The 24,281-nt window shown below is 50.8% G+C and overlaps 1 protein-coding gene and 1 long non-coding RNA gene across 2 annotated transcripts in view; one reads left to right on the top strand and one right to left on the bottom strand.

The window, feature by feature from the left end:
• Positions 1–3,490: 3,490 nt before the first annotated feature.
• Positions 3,491–23,919, bottom strand: LOC112546240 (uncharacterized). Its single transcript, XR_012896223.1, has 4 exons — positions 21,492–23,919; positions 13,715–15,344; positions 7,016–7,071; positions 3,491–4,175 (listed from the first exon to the last, which is right to left on the bottom strand). It is a non-coding gene; the product is annotated as an uncharacterized LOC112546240 (long non-coding RNA).
• The window catches only part of SCNN1B (sodium channel epithelial 1 subunit beta), a 39,056-nt gene continuing 28,206 nt past the window's right edge, over positions 13,432–24,281 (top strand). The window contains exon 1 of the mRNA XM_075899946.1: positions 13,432–13,616. The gene's annotated coding sequence lies outside the window, so the exon portion shown is untranslated. The remainder of the gene's footprint in view (positions 13,617–24,281) is intronic.

Here is a 24,281-nt window from a genome sequence, read left to right as displayed (position 1 = left end):
GTCCCTAGCCTCTGTCTGTCAGAAATTGGGAATGAGCAACAAGTCACTTGATGGTTACCTGTTCTATTCATTCCAATGTTGGGCGACAGGATACTGAGCTAGGTGGACCTTTGATCTGACCCAATATGGACATACACACACATAGAGAATTAGAATGCACCTGTCTGCGTGTCTGTCTGCGAGTCCATTTGTTCAAGAACTCTTCCTAAAAGGTAAGAGCTAGGGCCACCAAATTTGGTAGGCAGCTTCCTCTTCTAAGCTAAAGCAAGGTCAGGGTTTGGTTGTGCCAGGGGAACTGGAAAAGTTTTCCATAACATGCAAAGGGAGGGGCTACTGTTCTGAGGGACACAATATGAGAGTGGTCACTGTGGGCAGTAAGCCCACAGGGGACAGCTCTCCTGCACACAGTCCACTGTGTGCGCGTGTGGTGCGGGGGATCCATACCACCAATGCAGTGGCCAGCAGGGCCATCTTGCCTGCCTTCAGAAAAAATTAAGTGAGGTCTCCCTGCTCGGGACACAGCCCCATCTTAGAAGAGGCCAGAGGAGGAAGAGAGCCTCCCTTGCTTCAAGCTGAGTCAGAAGGGTGGTAGAGAGCCCTCATCAGCCCAGGAGGAGCCAGGGAGGGAGAGAGAGCCCCTATTGGCCCCCCGGGACAAGCCGGCAGGCAGGGTGTGCAGTCCCCGCTGCCCAGGGCTGCCCCCAGGGAGAAGCCAGTGGTCACTCCCATCCCCTGCCCTGAGCGCCTCCTCACCCCCTGCCCTAACTTCTGCACCCTCCCATGTCCCCATCCTTCTGCCCTGAACTCCCCACATCCCCAAGACCCTACCCTAACTCCTGCACCCCCCACAGCACCAGCCCCCTGCCCTGAAGGATCTGGGCAATGCCGGGTAAGTATTCTAGTATGTATGTTCATACGTTCTTATGCAACTACTGTGCGGTGTGTTATGGCATCCACTCGTGCTTGCAGGACATTCACAGAGTGTTCTTCAGCTGTATTTTTGACAGGTATTTGCTTTCTGGTGAAGTGAGTGAAAGATACAGTACAAAGGTAAAGTCACATTCAAGGTCAGTGTATCTGGTTGGCTTTGCAACTGATTTTCCCTGCTAAATAAGTGTAATCTGTTCTGTTCAGATTATTATTGCTGCCAGTGTGTAGTTAACATATATTGTTTTCAAGGGTCGTGTATAGTAATCAGAAGGTAATTATTTTGACAGGATTTAGTCAGAAACTGACCAATTCCTGGTCTACCATCAAACCTGCTTATTCTAGCTCCATTTGAAAGCATTGTTTAAACACAACCTTTCCTTCTTTTCTGCATATGTGTGATTTCAGATTTTAAAAAACAGCAACCTTTTGTCCCCAAACAAAATATAAGGACATCTTGGACACTCTGAGAAACACTTGAATGAGCAAGGAACTTCTAGGGTTATAGTGGAAAGCAAGATTTTATGCAGTGATCAGCCCTTTTATAAGGCTTTATATTTCTGTCAAAAGTAGTTAGGGGTACTGAGCATTTCAGAGAATCAGACTCAAAATGCTCCAAATTAATATGATATGCTAGAATTAAAGTTAATGTTTGTACAGAAATTCATCGGCACAATTCTGCAGGATGCTGACCACTCTGGCCCCAATCCAGCAAAACATTTAAACACATGCTTAATTTTAGGCATACAAAGTAGTCCTAACAAAGGTAACAGAACAATGTACATGCCACATAGTTAAGTTTGCTAGTTAGGTATGCTCGGCACACTGCAGGTTCAAACCCTACAATACAAAATTGCATTCAGGGTAAGCAGTTGTATAAAAATCTTGCCTGCCACCAGCAGCAACAATAGAAGTATCTTCTTCATTAAAGAGTTTTTTTCTCTGGTTTTCCCAGGTGCCCTTATAGCTTGCTGTTTGTGAATGAAAGGGTTTTGTTGCTCTGTACATTTTTGGAAGCAGACGTTATTTATCCCCTTAAAAGAAGTGTTCGGCAGCATTCAGGATTAGGTTTATGGCTGGCTTTAAGCCTGTGACACATACCCCTAAGCCTTCCACTGTTACTGCTGCAGTGTGTACGTACAAGATGTGCAATATACAAAATGTGCACAGAGAAAACAAACCTAGCAGCAGTCTTGATAGTAAACACAGCTGCACAGGCAGAATTACAGACATAGCATCTGTTAAAAAAAAAAAAAAAAGACATACATTTATTGCTGAAAACTGCTTTTAGCACAGCTCACATGAAACTACTTCATATGTGTGGAAACCAGGGATGTAAGCAACTAGTTGACTACTCCCTCAGGGTATGTCTACACTAGCCCCCTAGTTCGAACTAGGGAGGCTAATGTAGGCATTCGAAGTTGCAAATGAAGCCCAGGATTTAAATATCCCAGGCTTTATTTGCATCTTTCCATCCGGGCGCCATTTTTAAATCCCCTTAGTCCGAACTAACTGCCCACGGCTATGCGCAGCAGTTAAACGTTAATTTGAACTAAGTCCACGAGGTATAACAGTTAATTCGAACTAAGGACTTAGTTCAAATTAACGTTTAACTGCCGCGCGTAGCCGCGGGCAGTTAGTTCGGACTAAGGGGATTTAAAAATGGCGCCCATACGGGAAGATGCAAATAAAGCTGAGGACATTTAAATCCCTGGCTTCATTTGCAACTTTGAATGCCTACATTATCCTCCTTAGTTCGAACTACGGGGCTAGTGTAGACATACCCTCAACTAGTTGTTTCCCCACCTTGCTGCCTCTATCAGATCTATCAGAGGCAGCAAGGGAGGGAGCAAGAACAGGTGCTTAAAAGCTGGCTCCCCCAGCACTGTCTCCATGGGGGCAAAGGAGGCAGGCAGGTAGCAGGGACCAGATACAAGTCAGGAATCAGCTGATTCCCAGCTCATACGCAGTTCCAGATGCTGGCCTCTGCTGGCTCTTAATATATTTAAAAATCAGAAGCACAGCAAGGAGTGGGGGAAGGGGGCGGCGCAAGCCAGAATAGCTGATTCCTGGCTCGTGTGAGTCCCCCACTGAGCTCCAGCCTTTTTACATTTCAGGTTGGTGCACAGTTGGAGGACCGGGTGCGAGCCAGGAATCAGCTGGCCCAGCTTGTGCTGGGTCCTCCTCGACTACACTTCAGCCTTTTTAAATGTATCAAGAGCCTACTTGATTTAGTAGGCAGAGCCACAGCGGGGCTGGCACCCAGAGCCGGGAGCTAACCACACTGCAGCTCCCTCGCTTAATGACTAATTGATGGAAAATCCATCGACTAAGCAATTGGCTGATTAAACGGAAGTTAACATCCCTAGTACAGACCCAATTTTAAAACACCATATGGGTGTAGTTGGTATCCAATTTGTATTAAACTGGTGGGGCACAGAATTAGCAAACTAAGAGCCAGTATTCCAAGTTACATTTTTTAAATAATGAGAGGTCCCATCATCTGGAACATTTAACAGTTACTGGAACATTTTCCAGTACAAATTACTATAAGGAGCAATGTAGGAAAATGTCTCAATTTAGATTGAATAAAGAACCCAAGGAGTTAAAGATACTAACATGACCCTGAAACAGTCCACATTAAACAGTTTTAAACAAGGTTTGGGGTTTCATCGACAGAGTCTTCAGCCTGCTTAGTGTAATGGCAAACACATTAGGAAATCCTTGACAAAGGTTAGAAATGTATTGATTGAAACATCCATGGAAAAAAATCAAAATGAGAAAAAAAACACTGACACTGAAATTGAGTAATTATGAAAAACAGTCAAAACCCATCCAAGGCCCTCTTTGGAGAGAGGGCAAATATTGAGTAAAGTCTCTTATTCGCTCCAACAGACATTCTTGGTAGGGAGAAAAGGATTAGTTCTGTTGTCTGTCCAATTGTGAGTCCGGAATGAGACTCAATGCAGCTTTTCATAAAACCAACAGACCCAGGAGGCAGAGAAGAGAGGATAGTAAGGATGGAGGCAATGTGGTTTTTGTTGATGTTCTCAGCACACAGGGTGGCTGGCCAGTCAAGAAAGAATGCTTTGGGCTGGCAGGTCAGCCATAGCAGGTGTCAGTCAGTCTGTACTCTGACTCACTTGCTAATCAGGACATCATGTGGTTGGTCAGGTCTCATCCCTCTCTTTCACTGTTCCTCCTCAGACTGAAGAGAGCTGAATGGCTGACTCCTCTCTATGCTGGTGCTGAAAGTACAATTGATTTCAGGATCAGGTGCAAAGCCAAGTGAGAGGACAGCAGGAAGATAATGGGGGACAGAAAAGAGCAGACAAGGGAAATACAGCCAATCTGTCCTTCTCTTATTGCGAAACAATAACCTCCAACCTGCCCTTTTGAAAGCAGAGGTGCAGCTTGCATCATAGATCTTAAGCAAGGTTTAAGCATAGTTTCTTTCTATCTGAATACTCAGTCAACAGCTGATTATAAAGAGTACAGGAATGTGGGAGGAAGACCAGAACACCACACATTTTGGCGACTGCTGATAGGCCACACCATATCACTTGGAAAATAACTGGCTATTCCACTGGAAAGTGGATGGAGGGGAAATCATTAATGTCTGATAAACTGGGAAGAGGGGACTTAAAACTGAAATTAGGTGGGATCTGAAATCTGTACGTTCGTTACCTTAAAAAAAGAGCACTTGTCACAGTGTAACAGAGAGGTTGTGGAAGCAAAATGCAGGACAATGTAGCACTTTAAAGACTAACAAGATGGTTTATTAGATGATGAGCTTTCGTGGGCCAGACCCACTTCCTCAGATCAAATAGTGGAAGAAAACAGTCACAACCATATATAGCAAAGGATACAATTAAAAAAAAAGAACACATATGAAAAGGACAAATCACATTTCAGAACAGGAGGGGGATGCGGGGGGGGAAGGAAGGAAGGTAAGTGTCTGTGAATTGATGATATTAGAGGTGGGGAGAGTGGGATCATAGAATAATAATAGGACTGGAAGGGACCTCGAGAGGTCATCGAGTCCAGCCCCCTGCCCTCAAGGATGTTTGTGAGTTAATGGTATTAGAAGTGATAATTGGGGAAGCTATCTTGGTAATGGGTAAGATAGCTTGAGTGTTTGTTCATTCCTTTTTGGAGAGTGTCGAATTTTAACATGAATGACAGTTCAGAGGATTCCCTTTCAAGTGCAGATGTAAAAGGTCTTTGTAGCAGAATGCAGGTGGTTAAGTCATTGAGTGTCCTTTCTGGTTAAAATGGCAATAAACTGTTTTTTCTTTGTGATCTTGTCTGATATCTGTTTTGTGGGCATTAATCCTTTGGCGAAGTGTCTGAGATGTTTGTCCAATATACATAGCAGACGGACACTTTCGGCACATGATAGCATAGATTATATTTCTGGATGCGCAGGAATATGTGTTCTTGATCTTGTAACTCACTTGGTTAGGTCCAATAATGGTATCAGCAGAATGAATATGTGGACAAAGCTGGCAACGGGGTTTAGAGAGCAAGAGAGGTTGTGGCTGAGTTTTGACACCCACCCTCCTAGTTATCAAGAATAATCTTGATTTCAGCTCACATTATTAGATTATCTTCCACTCAATCATGTCCATACAAATAAAAACAATATCTTTTGATCATACATGGTAACCTATTCACCTAAATATACATTAAGGAAACAAACTGTAAATTTCAAGGCAAACAAAGCTTAACAAACTGTTTAACTAGAAATTCTGAGTTATAATGGAGTTATAAATAGAGGCTCCTTTCAGAAAAAAAGAACATTCTCTTTGTTTCCAGCCAAAATCAATAACCATAAATATTTACAATCAGGAAAAATTATCAACAAAACAAACTGATTTACAATCAATATCATTAATAAACCATTCTGCCCAGTATTTAAAATATAAATTACAGCTATTACACATTGGATGAAATATTTAAAATGTGACAAACACTATGGTTCCAGAGAAAACACCTGTCATTCCTTGCCTTTCCACTGCAGTGCGGCATTGCCTGAAGGACTCTGCCCTGAAATGGATATGCATCTGAGCGGGGAATATTAGTTGGGATAGGAGTCTCTTTGCTGACAAACATGTACTTGCACCCAGTGCTACTGGCACATTTCTTCACAGAAAAAGTTGTCATTCCACTAAACAAAACTGATTCCCTGCAATTCCATAAGATATGGGTCTGTTCTGTGATTAATCTGTTTTGTTTCTGTAAAAGTGTTGTGGGCATCCATTTGTTTTCTTGTGATGGTCAATGGGCATCCCAACAGCAGCATAACCACCTCCCTCCCTTCAGTATAACTACCAGTGTGCATTCCCTGCCCCCCTCACACAGACACTCTGTTACTACAGCTAGGTAGTTCCCATCTTGCACCATGTACCTCTGGCAATTCATCTCCATCCCCAATTTCCACCTGCAGACACTGTCCTGAGAGGGCATTACCAACACACGGATGACTAATGCTAAATACTATCAGAGAGAGCTTCTTTTCTTAACCCCAGCAGAAACAGCTCAGGGCCTAGAGCAATGATGGGCAACCTAGGGTAGTGATTAGGTCGCATGAGTGGTCCTCCTTCATCTCAGTGGCCCGCAAGATTGTCATAACCAAGACAGTCTCTCAGGATAGAGTAGTTTTGCTAACTGCATCTGCGTCCCCAGAGTTTGCAGGGTGTGCCAATTGAACTGTCACAGTGCCATGACTGGATGCAAAGGGAGTGCATGGGAGTCAATGTTGTATGCAATCAGCATGTACCTTACTTCGCATGTCCTTGCTTTACATGTGTGTCACTTTAGTAATACTGTTAGGAAAAAAACAAACGTGCCAACATGGACAGAAATCAGTGCACTCTGGCAATCCTGCATGTGGGAAACAATAAACAAAATGTCTTGTGAGCCATACAAAGAATCCTGATGGACCACAGGTTGCTCACCACTGGCCTAAAGTGTGTTAGCATTGACACCATTTCCCTAAACACTCCAGGATCTTTCTGTGCAAATTCTATTTTGCTGGTGCTCAGGTGAAGCTGTGATAAGGGAACATATGCTAAGTGCTACTCACCCCAGAAAGGTGTCACAGGATGCTGGGGGCAGCACCAAGTTCAGGGAGGCTGAAAGCTGCAGAGGGAAAGGGGTGTGAGTTGATGATCAAAGAGGATGCAGGGGATGGAGATAAAGGGGGTTCTGAAGGAGAAGAGATAGGGATAAGGGGGTGGAATGCACGAGGAGGGATGGAAAGAGTGTGAGGAGGGAAAGGAAAAACATTTAGAGAGTGAATGAGATAGTTGGATTGTGAGGAGGCAGGGTGAGAGGGTGTGGTTGTAGTGTGAAGGGGCAGGGTGAGGGAAGGAGCTTGGAGTCCCAGCAGTTGGGCTGAGGGGCAGTTTGGGGGGTGAGGGGATGAGGTGAGAGAATGTGGTTGGAGTGTGAGGGGGGGTGAGGGAAGGAGGCTGGAGTCCTGGGGGGGGGGCTCATGGGACAATTGGGGTGAGGGGGCGGGGTGAGGGAAGGAGGTTGGAGTCGGGGGGGCTGATGGGGCAGTTGGGGTGAGGGGCAGGGAGAGGGAAGGAGGTTGGAGTCGGGGGGGGGTTGATGGGGCAGTTGGGGTGAGGGGGCGGGGAGAGGGAAGGAGGTTGGAGTCGGGGGGCTGATGGGGCAGTTGGGGTGAGGGGCAGGGAGAGGGAAGGAGGTTGGAGTCGGGGGGGTTGATGGGGCAGTTGGGATGAGGGGGCGGGGAGAGGGAAGGAGGTTGGAGTCGGGGGGGGTTGATGGGGCAGTTGGGGTGAGGGGGCGGGGAGAGGGAAGGAGGTTGGAGTCGGGGGGGGTTGATGGGGCAGTTGGGGTGAGGGGCCGGGGAGAGGGAAGGAGGTTGGAGTCGGGGGGGGTTGATGGGGCAGTTGGGGTGAGGGGGCGGGGAGAGGGAAGGAGGTTGGAGTCGGGGGGCTGATGGGGCAGTTGGGGTGAGGGGGCGGGGAGAGGGAAGGAGGTTGGAGTCGGGGGGCTGATGGGGCAGTTGGGGTGAGGGGGCGGGGAGAGGGAAGGAGGTTGGAGTCGGGGGGCTGATGGGGCAGTTGGGGTGAGGGGGCGGGGAGAGGGAAGGAGGTTGGAGTCGGGGGGCTGATGGGGCAGTTGGGATGAGGGGGCGGGGAGAGGGAAGGAGGTTGGAGTCGGGGGGCTGATGGGGCAGTTGGGATGAGGGGCAGGGAGAGGGAAAGAGGTTGGAGTCGGGGGGGCTGATGGGGCAGTTGGGGTGAGGGGCAGAGAGAGGGAAGGAGGTTGGAGTCGGGGGGGGTTGATGGGGCAGTTGGGGTGAGGGGCAGGGAGAGGGAAGGAGGTTGGAGTCGGGGGGGCTGATGGGGCAGTTGGGGTGAGGGGCAGGGAGAGGGAAGGAGGTTGGAGTCGGGGGGGGCTGATGGGGCAGTTGGGGTGAGGGGGCGGGGAGAGGGAAGGAGGTTGGAGTCGGGGGGCTGATGGGGCAGTTGGGGTGAGGGGCAGGGAGAGGGAAGGAGGTTGGAGTCGGGGGGGCTGATGGGGCAGTTGGGGTGAGGGGCAGGGAGAGGGAAGGAGGTTGGAGTCGGGGGGGGCTGATGGGGCAGTTGGGGTGAGGGGGCGGGGAGAGGGAAGGAGGTTGGAGTCGGGGGGCTGATGGGGCAGTTGGGGTGAGGGGGCGGGGAGAGGGAAGGAGGTTGGAGTCGGGGGGGTTGATGGGGCAGTTGGGGTGAGGGGCAGGGAGAGGGAAGGAGGTTGGAGTCGGGGGGGGCTGATGGGGCAGTTGGGGTGAGGGGGCGGGGAGAGGGAAGGAGGTTGGAGTCGGGGGGCTGATGGGGCAGTTGGGGTGAGGGGGCGGGGAGAGGGAAGGAGGTTGGAGTCGGGGGGGTTTATGGGGCAGTTGGGGTGAGGGGCAGGGAGAGGGAAGGAGGTTGGAGTCGGGGGGGGCTGATGGGGCAGTTGGGGTGAGGGGGCGGGGAGAGGGAAGGAGGTTGGAGTCGGGGGGGGGCTGATGGGGCAGTTGGGGTGAGGGGGCGGGGAGAGGGAAGGAGGTTGGAGTCGGGGGGGGCTGATGGGGCAGTTGGGGTGAGGGGGTGGGGAGAGGGAAGGAGGTTGGAGTCGGGGGGGGCTGATGGGGCAGTTGGGGTGAGGGGGCGGGGAGAGGGAAGGAGGTTGGAGTCGGGGGGGTTGATGGGGCAGTTGGGGTGAGGGGGCGGGGAGAGGGAAGGAGGTTGGAGTCGGGGGGCTGATGGGGCAGTTGGGGTGAGGGGCAGGGAGAGGGAAGGAGGTTGGAGTCGGGGGGGTTGATGGGGCAGTTGAGGTGAGGGGGCGGGGAGAGGGAAGGAGGTTGGAGTCGGGGGGCTGATGGGGCAGTTGGGGTGAGGGGCAGGGAGAGGGAAGGAGGTTGGAGTCGGGGGGGTTGATGGGGCAGTTGGGGTGAGGGGGCGGGGAGAGGGAAGGAGGTTGGAGTCGGGGGGGCTGATGGGGCAGTTGGGGTGAGGGGGCGGGGAGAGGGAAGGAGGTTGGAGTCGGGGGGGCTGATGGGGCAGTTGGGGTGAGGGGCAGGGAGAGGGAAGGAGGTTGGAGTCGGGGGCGGCTCATGGGGCAGTTGGGGTGAGGGGGCGGGGAGAGGGAAGGAGGTTGGAGTCGGGGGGCTGATGGGGCAGTTGGGGTGAGGGGCAGGGAGAGGGAAGGAGGTTGGAGTCGGGGGGGCTGATGGGGCAGTTGGGGTGAGGGGGCGGGGAGAGGGAAGGAGGTTGGAGTCGGGGGGCTGATGGGGCAGTTGGGGTGAGGGGCAGGGAGAGGGAAGGAGGTTGGAGTCGGGGGGCTGATGGGGCAGTTGGGGTGAGGGGGCGGGGAGAGGGAAGGAGGTTGGAGTCGGGGGGGCTGATGGGGCAGTTGGGGTGAGGGGCAGGGAGAGGGAAGGAGGTTGGAGTCGGGGGGCTGATGGGGCAGTTGGGGTGAGGGGCGGGGAGAGGGAAGGAGGTTGGAGTCGGGGGGGCTGATGGGGCAGTTGGGGTGAGGGGCAGGGAGAGGGAAGGAGGTTGGAGTCGGGGGGGCTGATGGGGCAGTTGGGGTGAGGGGCAGGGAGAGGGAAGGAGGTTGGAGTCGGGGGAGGTTGATGGGGCAGTTGGGGTGAGGGGGCGGGGAGAGGGAAGGAGGTTGGAGTCGGGGGAGGTTGATGGGGCAGTTGGGGTGAGGGGGCGGGGAGAGGGAAGGAGGTTGGAGTCGGGGGGCTGATGGGGCAGTTGGGGTGAGGGGCGGGGAGAGGGAAGGAGGTTGGAGTCGGGGGGCTGATGGGGCAGTTGGGGTGAGGGGCAGGGAGAGGGAAGGAGGTTGGAGTCGGGGGGGGGTTGATGGGGCAGTTGGGGTGAGGGGCAGGGAGAGGGAAGGAGGTTGGAGTCGGGGGGGGCTGATGGGGCAGTTGGGGTGAGGGGGCGGGGAGAGGGAAGGAGGTTGGAGTCGGGGGGGGCTGATGGGGCAGTTGGGGTGAGGGGGCAGGGAGAGGGAAGGAGGTTGGAGTGGGGGGGGCTGATGGGGCAGTTGGGGTGAGGGGGCGGGGAGAGGGAAGGAGGTTGGAGTCGGGGGGCTGATGGGGCAGTTGGGGTGAGGGGGCGGGGAGAGGGAAGGAGGTTGGAGTCGGGGGGTTGATGGGGCAGTTGGGGTGAGGGGCAGGGAGAGGGAAGGAGGTTGGAGTCGGGGGGCTGATGGGGCAGTTGGGGTGAGGGGCAGGGAGAGGGAAGGAGGTTGGAGTCGGGGGGGCTGATGGGGCAGTTGGGGTGAGGGGCAGGGAGAGGGAAGGAGGTTGGAGTCGGGGGGGCTGATGGGGCAGTTGGGGTGAGGGGCAGGGAGAGGGAAGGAGGTTGGAGTCGGGGGGCTGATGGGGCAGTTGGGGTGAGGGGCAGGGAGAGGGAAGGAGGTTGGAGTCGGGGGGGCTGATGGGGCAGTTGGGGTGAGGGGCAGGGAGAGGGAAGGAGGTTGGAGTCGGGGGGCTCATGGGGCAGTTGGGGTGAGGGGCAGGGAGAGGGAAGGAGGTTGGAGTCGGGGGGCTGATGGGGCAGTTGGGGTGAGGGGCAGGGAGAGGGAAGGAGGTTGGAGTCGGGGGGCTGATGGGGCAGTTGGGGTGAGGGGCAGGGAGAGGGAAGGAGGTTGGAGTCGGGGGGGCTGATGGGGCAGTTGGGGTGAGGGGCAGGGAGAGGGAAGGAGGTTGGAGTCGGGGGGGGGTTGATGGGGCAGTTGGGGTGAGGGGCAGGGAGAGGGAAGGAGGTTGGAGTCGGGGGGGTTGATGGGGCAGTTGAGGTGAGGGGGCGGGGAGAGGGAAGGAGGTTGGAGTCGGGGGGCTGATGGGGCAGTTGGGGTGAGGGGCAGGGAGAGGGAAGGAGGTTGGAGTCGGGGGGGTTGATGGGGCAGTTGGGGTGAGGGGGCGGGGAGAGGGAAGGAGGTTGGAGTCGGGGGGGCTGATGGGGCAGTTGGGGTGAGGGGGCGGGGAGAGGGAAGGAGGTTGGAGTCGGGGGGGCTGATGGGGCAGTTGGGGTGAGGGGCAGGGAGAGGGAAGGAGGTTGGAGTCGGGGGCGGCTCATGGGGCAGTTGGGGTGAGGGGGCGGGGAGAGGGAAGGAGGTTGGAGTCGGGGGGCTGATGGGGCAGTTGGGGTGAGGGGCAGGGAGAGGGAAGGAGGTTGGAGTCGGGGGGGCTGATGGGGCAGTTGGGGTGAGGGGGCGGGGAGAGGGAAGGAGGTTGGAGTCGGGGGGCTGATGGGGCAGTTGGGGTGAGGGGCAGGGAGAGGGAAGGAGGTTGGAGTCGGGGGGCTGATGGGGCAGTTGGGGTGAGGGGGCGGGGAGAGGGAAGGAGGTTGGAGTCGGGGGGGCTGATGGGGCAGTTGGGGTGAGGGGCAGGGAGAGGGAAGGAGGTTGGAGTCGGGGGGCTGATGGGGCAGTTGGGGTGAGGGGCGGGGAGAGGGAAGGAGGTTGGAGTCGGGGGGGCTGATGGGGCAGTTGGGGTGAGGGGCAGGGAGAGGGAAGGAGGTTGGAGTCGGGGGGGCTGATGGGGCAGTTGGGGTGAGGGGCAGGGAGAGGGAAGGAGGTTGGAGTCGGGGGAGGTTGATGGGGCAGTTGGGGTGAGGGGGCGGGGAGAGGGAAGGAGGTTGGAGTCGGGGGAGGTTGATGGGGCAGTTGGGGTGAGGGGGCGGGGAGAGGGAAGGAGGTTGGAGTCGGGGGGCTGATGGGGCAGTTGGGGTGAGGGGCGGGGAGAGGGAAGGAGGTTGGAGTCGGGGGGCTGATGGGGCAGTTGGGGTGAGGGGCAGGGAGAGGGAAGGAGGTTGGAGTCGGGGGGGGGTTGATGGGGCAGTTGGGGTGAGGGGCAGGGAGAGGGAAGGAGGTTGGAGTCGGGGGGGGCTGATGGGGCAGTTGGGGTGAGGGGGCGGGGAGAGGGAAGGAGGTTGGAGTCGGGGGGGGCTGATGGGGCAGTTGGGGTGAGGGGGCAGGGAGAGGGAAGGAGGTTGGAGTGGGGGGGGCTGATGGGGCAGTTGGGGTGAGGGGGCGGGGAGAGGGAAGGAGGTTGGAGTCGGGGGGCTGATGGGGCAGTTGGGGTGAGGGGGCGGGGAGAGGGAAGGAGGTTGGAGTCGGGGGGTTGATGGGGCAGTTGGGGTGAGGGGCAGGGAGAGGGAAGGAGGTTGGAGTCGGGGGGCTGATGGGGCAGTTGGGGTGAGGGGCAGGGAGAGGGAAGGAGGTTGGAGTCGGGGGGGCTGATGGGGCAGTTGGGGTGAGGGGCAGGGAGAGGGAAGGAGGTTGGAGTCGGGGGGGCTGATGGGGCAGTTGGGGTGAGGGGCAGGGAGAGGGAAGGAGGTTGGAGTCGGGGGGCTGATGGGGCAGTTGGGGTGAGGGGCAGGGAGAGGGAAGGAGGTTGGAGTCGGGGGGGCTGATGGGGCAGTTGGGGTGAGGGGCAGGGAGAGGGAAGGAGGTTGGAGTCGGGGGGCTCATGGGGCAGTTGGGGTGAGGGGCAGGGAGAGGGAAGGAGGTTGGAGTCGGGGGGCTGATGGGGCAGTTGGGGTGAGGGGCAGGGAGAGGGAAGGAGGTTGGAGTCGGGGGGCTGATGGGGCAGTTGGGGTGAGGGGCAGGGAGAGGGAAGGAGGTTGGAGTCGGGGGGCTGATGGGGCAGTTGGGGTTGGAGTTGGCGGGGTGGGTGAGGGGAAGCTGGGGTGTGAGGGTGCAGAGTGAGGGGTGAAGGAAGGGGGTTGAAGTGTGAGGGAGGATGAGGAGGGAGAGGTTGGTGGTTGGGGGGGGTGGGAGTGACGGTTGGGGTGTCAGAAGGGGCGGTTTGAGGTCCCCGGGGGGCGGGGCGAGAGGGGCGGTTGGGGTCCCCGGGGGGCGGGGCGAGAGGGGCGGGTTGAGGTCCCCGGGGGGCGGGGCGAAAAGGGCGGGTTGGGGTCCCCGGGGGGCGGGGTGAAAAGGGCGGTTGGGGTCCCCGGGGGGCGGGGTGAAAAGGGCGGTCCCCGGGGGCGGGGCGGGAGTGGCGGTTTGAGGTTCCTGGGGGGCGGTTGGGGTCTGAGGCGTAGGGGCGGCTCGCGCGCTCCAGATCAATTCCCGAGTCCGGCGCGCGCTCCGGAGGACGCGCACGCGCGCTCCCGCGCCTGGAGGGACCAGGCACTCAGCAGCTGCGAGCCCGGCTGCCTGCCCAGGTAAGTCTGCCGGACACTCAGCCGCGGGACCCGCCACCCTTTGGGGGTCTCCTGCCGCCCCGAGCCCAGCTCGCGGGGCCTGGCGGGAGGACGCGGACCTGCGGTGCTGGGGCGCGGGGTCCAGGCTCGGCTCCCCGGGGAGCAGGGGCTCGGGCCAAGCCTGGCCCGGCTCGGCTCGCTGACAGGTGGTCCCGGGGCTTCCGCTGAGCGGCTGGATCGGGCCACGCCTGGCCCCGGATCCCTCCCCTCGCCCCTTGTGCCGGGCCGGCTGAAGCCCTCTGCGACGTTGTGAGCAACCGATGCTAACCCCGCATCTGGCGGCGGAATCGCACGGATCGCGCCCGACGCTGGCGGGACAGAGCAGTGACCAGGGCTTGCTTTCCTCTCTGTGTACGCAGGGGTTCATGACACTCCCTCGAGAGGAGCCCAGCCCTGCAGCCCTACACACGGAAAACATGAGCCCCTCTCCGAGCGCCCCTCCCGCTCGCCGTTGTGCGGTGTGGAAGTACGGAATGTGTTCTGTGGCTCGCATGCAAAGGCCTCTGGCAGCATTGCCAAAGGAATGAAGCGGGGCTGGAGGGCTGATCCTAGGCAAAGAGCCTTTCATTTTGGGCCAATTTCAGGCAAATAGCTACTCGGCCCCCCCTCGCTCATACCAAGTTACAGAGGACTTTGCTGCCCCTGGTGGCCCCATGCTGCTCTTGCCTGTATAATAGAGCTGCCCTGTTTCTCTTTAACAGTTGCAGCTCCCATTGGTAGTAGCTGGCACAGTATTGCCAACCCCAACCATTCAAAAATCATGTTTCCACCCCATCAATGAAATTGAGTTAAAAATCATGAGGCTTGATTCTTTGAATTTGCCTCCTGATGTTGGAATGTTCAGCGGTCACATTTTCAAGATTATGTCCCCAGAAATGAGGGCTAGAAGCGTACATAAAATAAAATAAAAACCCACACTCACATCAGCAGAGATTCTTAGTTGCCAATCTAATTGCAGCAGCTTGGTCTTTAAGAAAAACACCAAAGATGGTAAAAATTGGCAACACTAATTGAGTCTCAGTTACCTCACATTCTCATTGGGCATGTGTCCATATTGCAAAATCTGCTATTGTAATTTGAGTTTCTGTTTGAGTCCTTGTTGGCAGCCTTAGCAAAGGAATCAAGGTCAGAGGGAAACTACATTAGCATGCACTGCTGCCGCCCTGTCTACCTGGTCTAGGGTGACAGACAATTCAGTTTTCAGTGCTCTTCATCTGGCACCTTTTATTAGCACTAAAATTCATTTAATAAAAACAGCAACACCCTACTCCCTGTACTGATATACTCAGAAGGCTACCTTAAAATGGCAGTTATAAAATGGCTATTTTCCATTATGGGCTGCAGTTTGTAGCATATAATCATAGTTTTAATGGGTTAGTTTGTGGGTAAAATTGTGCAGTATACTGGGAATTCACTCCCTTATATTGACTATCAATGGCCAAGAATGGATTTTGTTATAATAAAATACATACTGAGGAGGCCAATCAGAGAGCCTGGGGGATTTAAACACTTGGTTCTAGATTGTGAGAGTAGGAAACAGGTATTTAATTCTTCTAATTCATTTGTTATTTGATGGGTTTGTGATGTTACAACACAGGAAACAGGTTCGCTCTTCAGCCCGTGATGTCCGTTAAGTGCCATGTTTTGCAGAGTAGAGCACTGTCAGCAGATAGCTTTGTATGAGGTGACCTGGGGAGAAAGAGACACTTTGGAATGACAGGATGTAGGAGATCTGTTCAGGAGCAAAGCAGGCGAGGCGGGTCCTAGCTAATACCATGCAGCTGTCCAGTGAGTAAGCATGAGCAAGGATTTACAAGCCCGTCTTGCTTAATTAAGATGAAAAATTTATTGGTTCCATGTCTAAATGAGGGCACAATAGGGATATAGCATTCAGAAAGGAAACATCAAAATTCTAACACAAGGAACTAGTCCTAAAATTAATTCAGTGTCACTAGAAGACACTGAATATGGAAACTTTCCATAGACCACAGTGAAAAACCTGTACAAGTAAGAGGAATACATTTTAAAAGTCATACAAATGTAACTATCGTTGATAGTTGCCTCAATTTGGGCAAACATTCTGGAAATACTAATTCAAAATACAAGATTTCAGTGCTCAACATAAGTCAATAAACTCCTAACTCAGATGTTCACAGCATCCTAAATATGTCCCGAATTAATCTTTTTATTATAAGACAAATGAATTTCACAGGAAGAATTTGAACAAATAAGATAAAGTTAGTGGCTGCGTCTAGACTGGCATGATTTTGCGGAAATACTTTTAACGGAAAAGTTTTTCCGTTAAAAGTATTTCCGCAAAAGAGCATCTACATTGCCACGGATGCTTTTGTGCAAAAAGTGCTTTTGCGCAAAAGCATCCGTGCCCAGTATAGACGCGCTTTTGCGCAAGAAAGCTCCATTTTAGCCATCGGGCTTTCTTGCGCAAAAAATTAAGGTGCATGTCTATACTGGCCCTCTTGCGCAAGTGGGCTTATCCCTGAGCGGGAGCGTCAAAGTATTTGCACAAGAAGCACTGAATTCTTACGTTAGAACGTCAGTGCTCTTGCGCAAAGTCTCGTGGCCAGTGTAGACAGGCGGCAAATTTTTGCAAAATCTTGCCAGTCTAGACGCACCCAGTGTGTTTAGTTTCTGCCTCTGTCAGCAAATGATTTGCTTCACTAACATAACAAGAAAGAATTACGTATTTTACTTCCTTATGTAATATGTTTATATCAAGGTTTTTTGAATGGAAAACTTTGTCATGCAAGCAGGGTTCTTTTTAGTGTTTGATCTGCTGGTGGAGACTTGAGATCTTTCAATTCTTTTACAATTTGGCAACACTTCTACAGGTCATCCTGCCAGTGGAGTATACTGAAGGTGTACTCAGGTATAACGTTTCCTATTTAATTTGTGTTAACCTCTGGGGGTTTTATATTTAAATCTCCTTGACTAAAGGAATTAAGTGACAGAGTTTTGGTTTTCCAAATATGTCAGTGGCCATGTCCTTTGTTTCAGATGTCCTATTCATCCTCAAACAGCTGTCACTTGGATTTCTCATCAGAGACTTGTCCCTCTTGGGGCTGTATTATGTGTTGCCTGATCTACCCTGTTACAGATAGTTACTGCACAGTGTTGAGGAATCCAACTTGAGGGAACAGCCAGTGAGCGCTCTTGCTGCTCTAGTTCCGAGGCTTCTCTTCACATGAGTATGTTTCCATACAGCTATATCTCCAGCATCATCATCCTCACTAAGAGCCAGCAAAGAATGTGGTCCCTTGGCCTGTTCTAAGTGACACTCACAAAGAAACACAGGACTTAACATGGAGGGAAGGGAGGGAAGTTTCCAGTGTTTGAAGAAGAAAGGCCAAGTTACTTCCCTGTCATTTGGTGTGGAGTTAAGCAGGCTAAGAACACACTTATCGGATGGGGCCCCACAGGCAAGACAGGCGGGGAATTCCAGTCATGCCCTTGTTTGAATATTACGTGTTAGGGTTTTGACATGATGCTTGATGTAGCAATGTGCAGACCCACAAGCTGAAACTTAAGGCCCAGGGACCTTTTGTGGCAAACATACAGTTGCCAAGATGTCTACAGGGTTGGGTGGCTGCTTAGTTGGGGAGTTCTGGATTACAGTGATGCTTAAATATAGGGACAGAACCACACAAGAACTTAAGCACCTACAGCCCAGAAGTACTGTGATTTGTCAGACTGGAAATAGGCTGTTATTTCTATAAAAAAAAACCTGGAACCTTTTAAAAAGTATTTTAGTGACATGTGACATCTGCCTACCCTGTTAGCATTAAGCATTTGTATCACAGTAACTGAAGCAAAACCTTGGCTGATCACATCAAACAGGTTCAGTAAATGTTTTTCCTTCCTCATTAGAGAATGTACACTACTGGTTTCACTGTGCCCTAGTGTCGGAATCATGTTAGCAGCTGGTTATTAAACAGTCATTACCAACAAACTTCTTGCACAGCTTCCCCGCTCAGCATGGACTGGGAGTTTTTTTTTTTAAATGAGAACTGTTAGCCATACCCTATGACAGACTAATAAGTCACCAGTAGAATGAGATTGTAACACTGAGTCCAATCCTATAGGCATAGTCAGGCACAGAAGTGTCACCTTGGACTGGATTTATGGGTCTCAAGGTGCTGTCAGAGTAGCCTCTCCACAATACAGAGGCAAACCATGCTATAGTGTGGAGAGAGCTCCTTTTGCGCTCCAGAAATGACTTCCAGGATCGATTACTGAACATTACTTCCAATCACACATTTATGCTGGCAAATGCCAGCAAAAGCCAAACTTTTACTGTGTCCAGACAGTGGTGGAGGCATCATTCTGCTGCTCCATTGTTGACTGGAGGTGTTCAATAGAGTTTGCAAAGTGCTTTGAGATCCTCAGATAACTTTAAAAAGGCAGAGTATTATTAACAGTATATTGAAGAAAAATTCAACTAATTCCGTACTTGTATATTAGCAAACCCCTGCCCCATACCTGAATGGTGTGTTGGGGCAAAGTGCAGATCAGTAGAAGAGTACACGCAGCTGATAGATGCTCTACCCAGCAGTGCCCAAGTCAAGAGAGGGAAAGGTAAAACAGTCCAGCAAAAAGCAGCCATGAGGCCCATAAAGTCCTGCACGCATGGCTGCAGCTATTGCTGAATGCTGCAGTTTTGTAAACACTAGAGGAAACAGCAGGGACAAATTCATGCATTGTCCTGTGTTCATGTGCCATTGCGGTATCCGGACTATGGGGAAGTTCTGCTTGGCTCCTGAACCCCCTGAGGTCTCAGCACTAGCCTCTGTTTGGATGTGGAGCAGGAGAAGGAAAAAGTATTGTGCTGCTACCTATGTTCCCTGGTTCAGGGCAGGATAGGGAGGGGCTAGTAAATGTATCTGTGCAGTAGTGTGGGTGGGTGCCAGTCACTTATCCCCGTGCATCCCAGCTAATGGGAGAGCCGGGCAGCATAAAGGGCTCACAGAGACGGAAAGGGTTGAAGTATCCCTTTAGAACACATGAGACACTTGATCTCCTTCCACATTAAGCTCAAGAGAGTACAAGGCACTGTCAAGGGTTGCAGGTGTGACCACAGACCTATAGCAAGCTGCAGAAATCAGGAAAGAATAAGATTTGTCTTAGAAAGTTTTTAGAAAATAAAGGTGAGGAGATGCATTGAAGCTGTTGGTAAGGTTAAAAACAACGGTAGGGTTACTTTCCTCCTTGAAAAAGGACCCTTTGTGTGCGTTAAAGTGCAACATTTCCTTTTCTCAAACAGCTTGTTCCTTTGAAAGCACCGTTTGCTCCAGCCAGAGGAAGTGAACTTGGTTCTTGGCTTCTTTCCACATTAAAAAATCCCTTTCAAATGGTGTTTGTTAACCAGGTTGTGCTGCCATCATTGGACAGAACATTGTTAAAACACGTCTGGGTATTTTAGAGACAGGGTTGGGGAGGCAATATCTTTTATTGGACTGACTTTGGAGGGCGAGAGAAACTTTCAGGCCACACAGAGTTCTTCAGTGCTGGGAAAGGTACTTTTAAACCCTTTTATGATCGTTTGCTAAGTTGGCAGCCAGTTTAGTGCTCAGTCCTGTATGATGCTGAGCACTTTGGCCCTGATCCAGCAAAGGTCTTAGATACCTGCTTACTTTTAAATCTTTGAGCAGGGTCATTTCAGAGTACACAGGTAAAATGCCTGTTTGCCTCCTGCCAGACCTGGTTCTTAAAACAGAAGTCTCCACTCCTGTGTTATCTACTGTGGATATAAAGTGAAGCAGGTCTGTTAAAGGACTGACTCCTATGCACTGGGGTTAACACTTTTTATAAACAGTTTTCAACACTGTTCAAAACCAGTTTGGGTTAACCTCAGATGCCTGGCCAACATGGGCAGCAGTCAATTATTTCACAGTAGTGTTTAAAAAGCAGCTGTAGAGCCCAGAGGACATAAACCACATCAGCTTGAATGGATTGTCAGTAGAGATTCAGACTGATTGGACAATAGAGAGATTCATGTATAAAGTCAACTGTAGTAACTGCTGTTACAATTATTTTACTGCGGATATTTACCTGACAATGTTTTAACCTCCTCAGTAAGTGTAAGTAGTTTTTAAAAATGATTTGGATCAGCTTTTGTCTCCTGTTGTCTTGTCTACACAGCATTTTTCAGTGGGGATAGAGAGGCTTATTTTGTGAAAACAGTTACAAGAGAACACAAAAGGGTGCTGAAAATACTGGAAGTATAATATACACTATAAAGTAATTTTAAAGGGCCATTTCTTAAATGGATAACTGTGTGCACGTATGTGTGCAATGACTGCTGCAAAATAGCGAACAAAGAAATATAGGTAAGAACACTTCAGGGTTTAAAATCTGAGGGTATGTCTACACTACCCTCCTAGTTCGAACTAGCGGGGTAATGTAGGCATACCGCACTTGCAAATGAAGCCCGGGATTTGAATTTCCCGGGCTTCATTTGCATAAGCGGGGAGCCGCCATTTTTAAATCCCCGCTTGTTCGAACCCCGTGTAGCGCGGCTACACGGGGCTCGAACTAGGTAGTTCGGAATAGGAACCCTAGTCCGAACTACCTAGTTCGAGCCCCGTGTAGCCGCGCTACACGGGGTTCGAACAAGCGGGGATTTAAAAATGGCGGCTCCCCGCTTATGCAAATGAAGCCCGGGAAATTCAAATCCCGGGCTTCATTTGCAAGTGCGGTATGCCTACATTACCCCACTAGTTCGAACTAGGAGGGTAGTGTAGACATACCCTTATATAGATAAATAGATAAGGATGCAGGGGTGTATATATGTTGCATTAGAACTTACTGTGGTTTTGTAAACAAAAAGGTTTAAATATTCAGAAGACTAGAAATATTGCAGTTTATTCTGAAGAAAATATGATGTTTCTTGTGAAACTTCTGGGGAGCATTTCCTTGAAGAGAAGCAAGGAGAAACCCCTAAATCCTGGCTATAAGAAAGACAGGCTGAGATGAGAGTTTATGCATGCTTTATGAATGTGGGCTGTCTGTAAAGAGGAAGGCTAATTAATGAATGCTGATTTTCCTGAGTGTACCTGCAATCTCAGATTACTCATAAAACTTTGGACAAGCACCTGTAGCTCAGAAGTCCGTGCCATGGTCCTTGCTGACTAAAATGATTGGCAATAGGGAACGTGCTGGTCACCGGTTCTTGGTCCAGTCCTGTTGAGTAGCAACCAAATATTGCTCGTGCCTTAGTGAAAGGAGATGGGGGTCTCCCCATCCAGTTCCCAGTCAACGTTTCCCCATAAACACAGACTTTCTGACAGGACTCGCTGGACATGGAGAGGAACACCCCTGTGGCCACTACAGAAGCTGTTTCTAATGAAGGGTCAAGGTAGCCTGACACGGTAATTTGGAAGAACTATCCACTGCCGCCACCCATTCCATCCCATCCCTGTTCTTTGTCTGGAGGGCTTCACTTCCCAGCACGGCTTTACTGGCACATTCCCAGCACTGAATTCAGAGTGAAAACATTGACAATGCCCATGTTGAGCTGAATCCTTCTGGCAAGCCCAGCTAGAGGAGGAACCATTCAGTGGTCACCAGCTTGATTAGAAGGGAAAAACTAAGCAATTTATCCAATGGGAGTGCTCATTTCAACTTCCTGGTTTTCTTTCCCCATGAGTTTCTTTGCCACTCATGCCCTGATGCCATAACTTCATGATCAGACCCTTGTAGGAGAACATCTCCTTAGCACGTACAAATCTTCTGTGAATGATGATGTAATGGAAGGGAAATATAAGGAACTGAATCTGAAAGCTCCCTGTAAACTCCAGTCATCTGGAGGGGATTGCTCACCTGTCTGTTACTTGGTGTGGAGAAAAGCAGTCCTGGATTGCTGGTGGGAATAGTAATGCTCGTCAGCTGGCTTGACTAGTCAGTGGAACCCTACAGCAAAGAGATCAGGAAACAGAGGGAGAGAGGATTTTGAAGCGTGACCTTTAACAAGTTCAAAGAGATTCTCTTCTTTGAGTTGTATTGGAACATAGCTGAGTCTTGGCATGCCTTTGGACCACACCTTTTTCAAAGAAAGCCACACAAAATCAGGTTCCCAATTTGCATCAGCTGCTTGGTGACTTTGCAAAAGCAGCACATCTCTCGTCACCCTGAGAGTTTAATGATATATTAGTCAGCTCTGCTGCTTCCAGCCAACTCAATTCAGGAGCAAGACTGTTCACCGGTTTGGCCTATTGTCAACAGAAAGCCTAGTCCTGAATTCTTCATTACCTTCAGTTCCACATGAGTAATCCTACTGACTTCATTACATGGAGGCTTGGGCAGAATTTGTCCCCACAGCCAGCACGTAAATGACAGGAAAAGGAAACACATGAAGCTATGTGCCTGCTAAGTGACACATCTTCAGTAAGCCTATGAGACTCCTTGTGAAGTCTGCTCATGTGTATGCCCATCCTGTGTAAACAGACAGTCCTGCTTGCAGAGTCTGAGTGGGTATTTTTAGAGGGTCCTGTTTTAAACCCTTAGGAAAATGAAATTAAACCAAAGGAACCTGATCTGAAGGCTCACACTCCATCCATCGGCCATCCCCTAGGTGTCTGTGCTAAGGGGTCTCCAGCCAGTGCTGTGCTTGGCATAGATGCAAGGTGTGCTACTAACGGTGCCTCCATGCAACGGAGATGAGAATCGCAGCCTTAAATCTGGAAGGGGGGTCACTACCCTTGTCATCTCCTACATTTCTCTCTCACTGGTCCCTTCAGCCTGCAGATAAACTCACATCACGCTCTATTAGCAGCAGCAAGGCAGATCTGGCCTATGTCTGCACTGTGCCAGGATGCAGGCAGGTGGGATGTGCATGGCAGAGTGCACCAAAGAGCTGCTGTCTCATTGCCCCAGTGGATGCGGCTGGCACAAACATAAAGGTACCCAGCTCCCACTGACGTACCCCTGCATGGCGCGTGTTGCACCTTGTGCCCCTGAACTGCAGCCCCGCACAGACAAGAGCGTTAACCTTTCCTCTGCGCTCCGTGAAGAGCGAATTCAGAAAGTGTTGGGATGGTGAAGGAGGAGGCAGAAAGTCCCCAGCCCTACAATCAGGGTTGCCAACTGTCAGTAAATTTAGAGTCTGTAAAAAATTAGCCAAAATTGGACATGTCCGTAAAAAAATGTAGGTGTCTGTAAATTTTGTAAAAGTGAAATAAAATTTAAAAAACCAGCAACTATTCTATAGCAATTAAATTTCTTCTGTGCTGCTTCAGACATTTTACTGCAGAGCAGTGGAAACTGGATATTTTAGTTGTTTATTTAGCTCGATGATTGAGGTGACGTAACGTGAATCACATGATCCACTTGATGTTATCATCTACGTTATCCTGCTGAGTTAGCATCAGCACATTGATGTATGAATGACAACGATTACTTTTCACTTTTGGCCATTTATGTTGTCTTAATATAGTATAAAAATTATGTTTGTAAAAAAATTTGTCCGTAAATTTTTCTCATTTTGTGTATAAATGAAATTTCTGTGGGTTGGCAACCCTTCCCACAATGGTGGAAATCTTCAAGGGGTCACACAGCTTTTCTTCCTGATTACGGCTAGTACGTCCCTCAGGGATAGGTCTCATACAATCACAGCACTCTACCAACTCCTGGGGAGCAAGGGTTGGCAGCTATGAGCTATGGATTTAAAACACTACGGGAGGCACAGAACACCACATAGACACAAATCAGTAGTAGTGACACTCAATTTCAGTCAGAAAACTACAAGCTACAGACAGTAAGAGTTGTACTAGGAAAATAGAATTGTTTTCAGAAACTGTAACATAACCCTCAGCTACAACGGTGATAGAGGCTGGGGAACAGTGTGGCACACTGCAATTTAACACCCACATTAAGGCTGTCTCCAGTCTTAAATCTACCTTATCATATTAAACACCTTTCTAGGGACCCTCTCCCTTCAGCTGGAACAAACCTCCATGTTGTACTTTGTAAGAGCTTTCAGGGAGCATTTTAGTATTGCTTCTCCATCACCACCTACCAGCTCACCCATTTCATGTTGTTAAAGGAAAGAACAAGGCAAGAATAAGTATCCGCACAAAGTCAACCAACAAACTCCCCAAACCAAACAGATGTGAGGAAGAATGAACATCTGACCATAGTTTGTTCATACCAGGGCATCTAGACCAGTGGTCTCCAACCTTTTTACACCCAAGATCACTTTTTAAGTCTCAGAACAGGCGAAGATCTACCGCCCCGCCCCTTCCTTGAAGCCCCGCCCCTTCCTTGAAGCCCCGCCCCTTCCTTGAAGCCCCGCCCTCTCTATTCTCCTGTCCATCACTTGCTATCTCCAGCCCTTATACACTCTGTTAAACAGTTTTTTTTAATTATGCAATATATAAAATTAAAATCACATGTTTATAGTTATGAAATAAATGGTCTGTTTTTAATTCATGCTATTTAAATGTCAAATGAAGCATTTACAATTATGCATTTTGTTCTCTGCTATTTTGTAAATCTAAAATCAAGTATTGATAATTATATATTTCTTCTTCCAATAACAAAGTCTCAGTGTGACACCTGTGACTGAACAGTATCTGCCAGTGTCTTGAAGTCTGGGTTGTAGTCTGAGATTGC

This window comes from Pelodiscus sinensis, chromosome 16 (genome assembly GCF_049634645.1).
Source record: "Pelodiscus sinensis isolate JC-2024 chromosome 16, ASM4963464v1, whole genome shotgun sequence".
Lineage (NCBI taxonomy): Eukaryota > Metazoa > Chordata > Testudines > Trionychidae > Pelodiscus > Pelodiscus sinensis.
The sequence above is the reverse complement of the archived record's forward strand: the minus strand, read 5'-3'. Positions and strand labels throughout refer to the sequence as shown.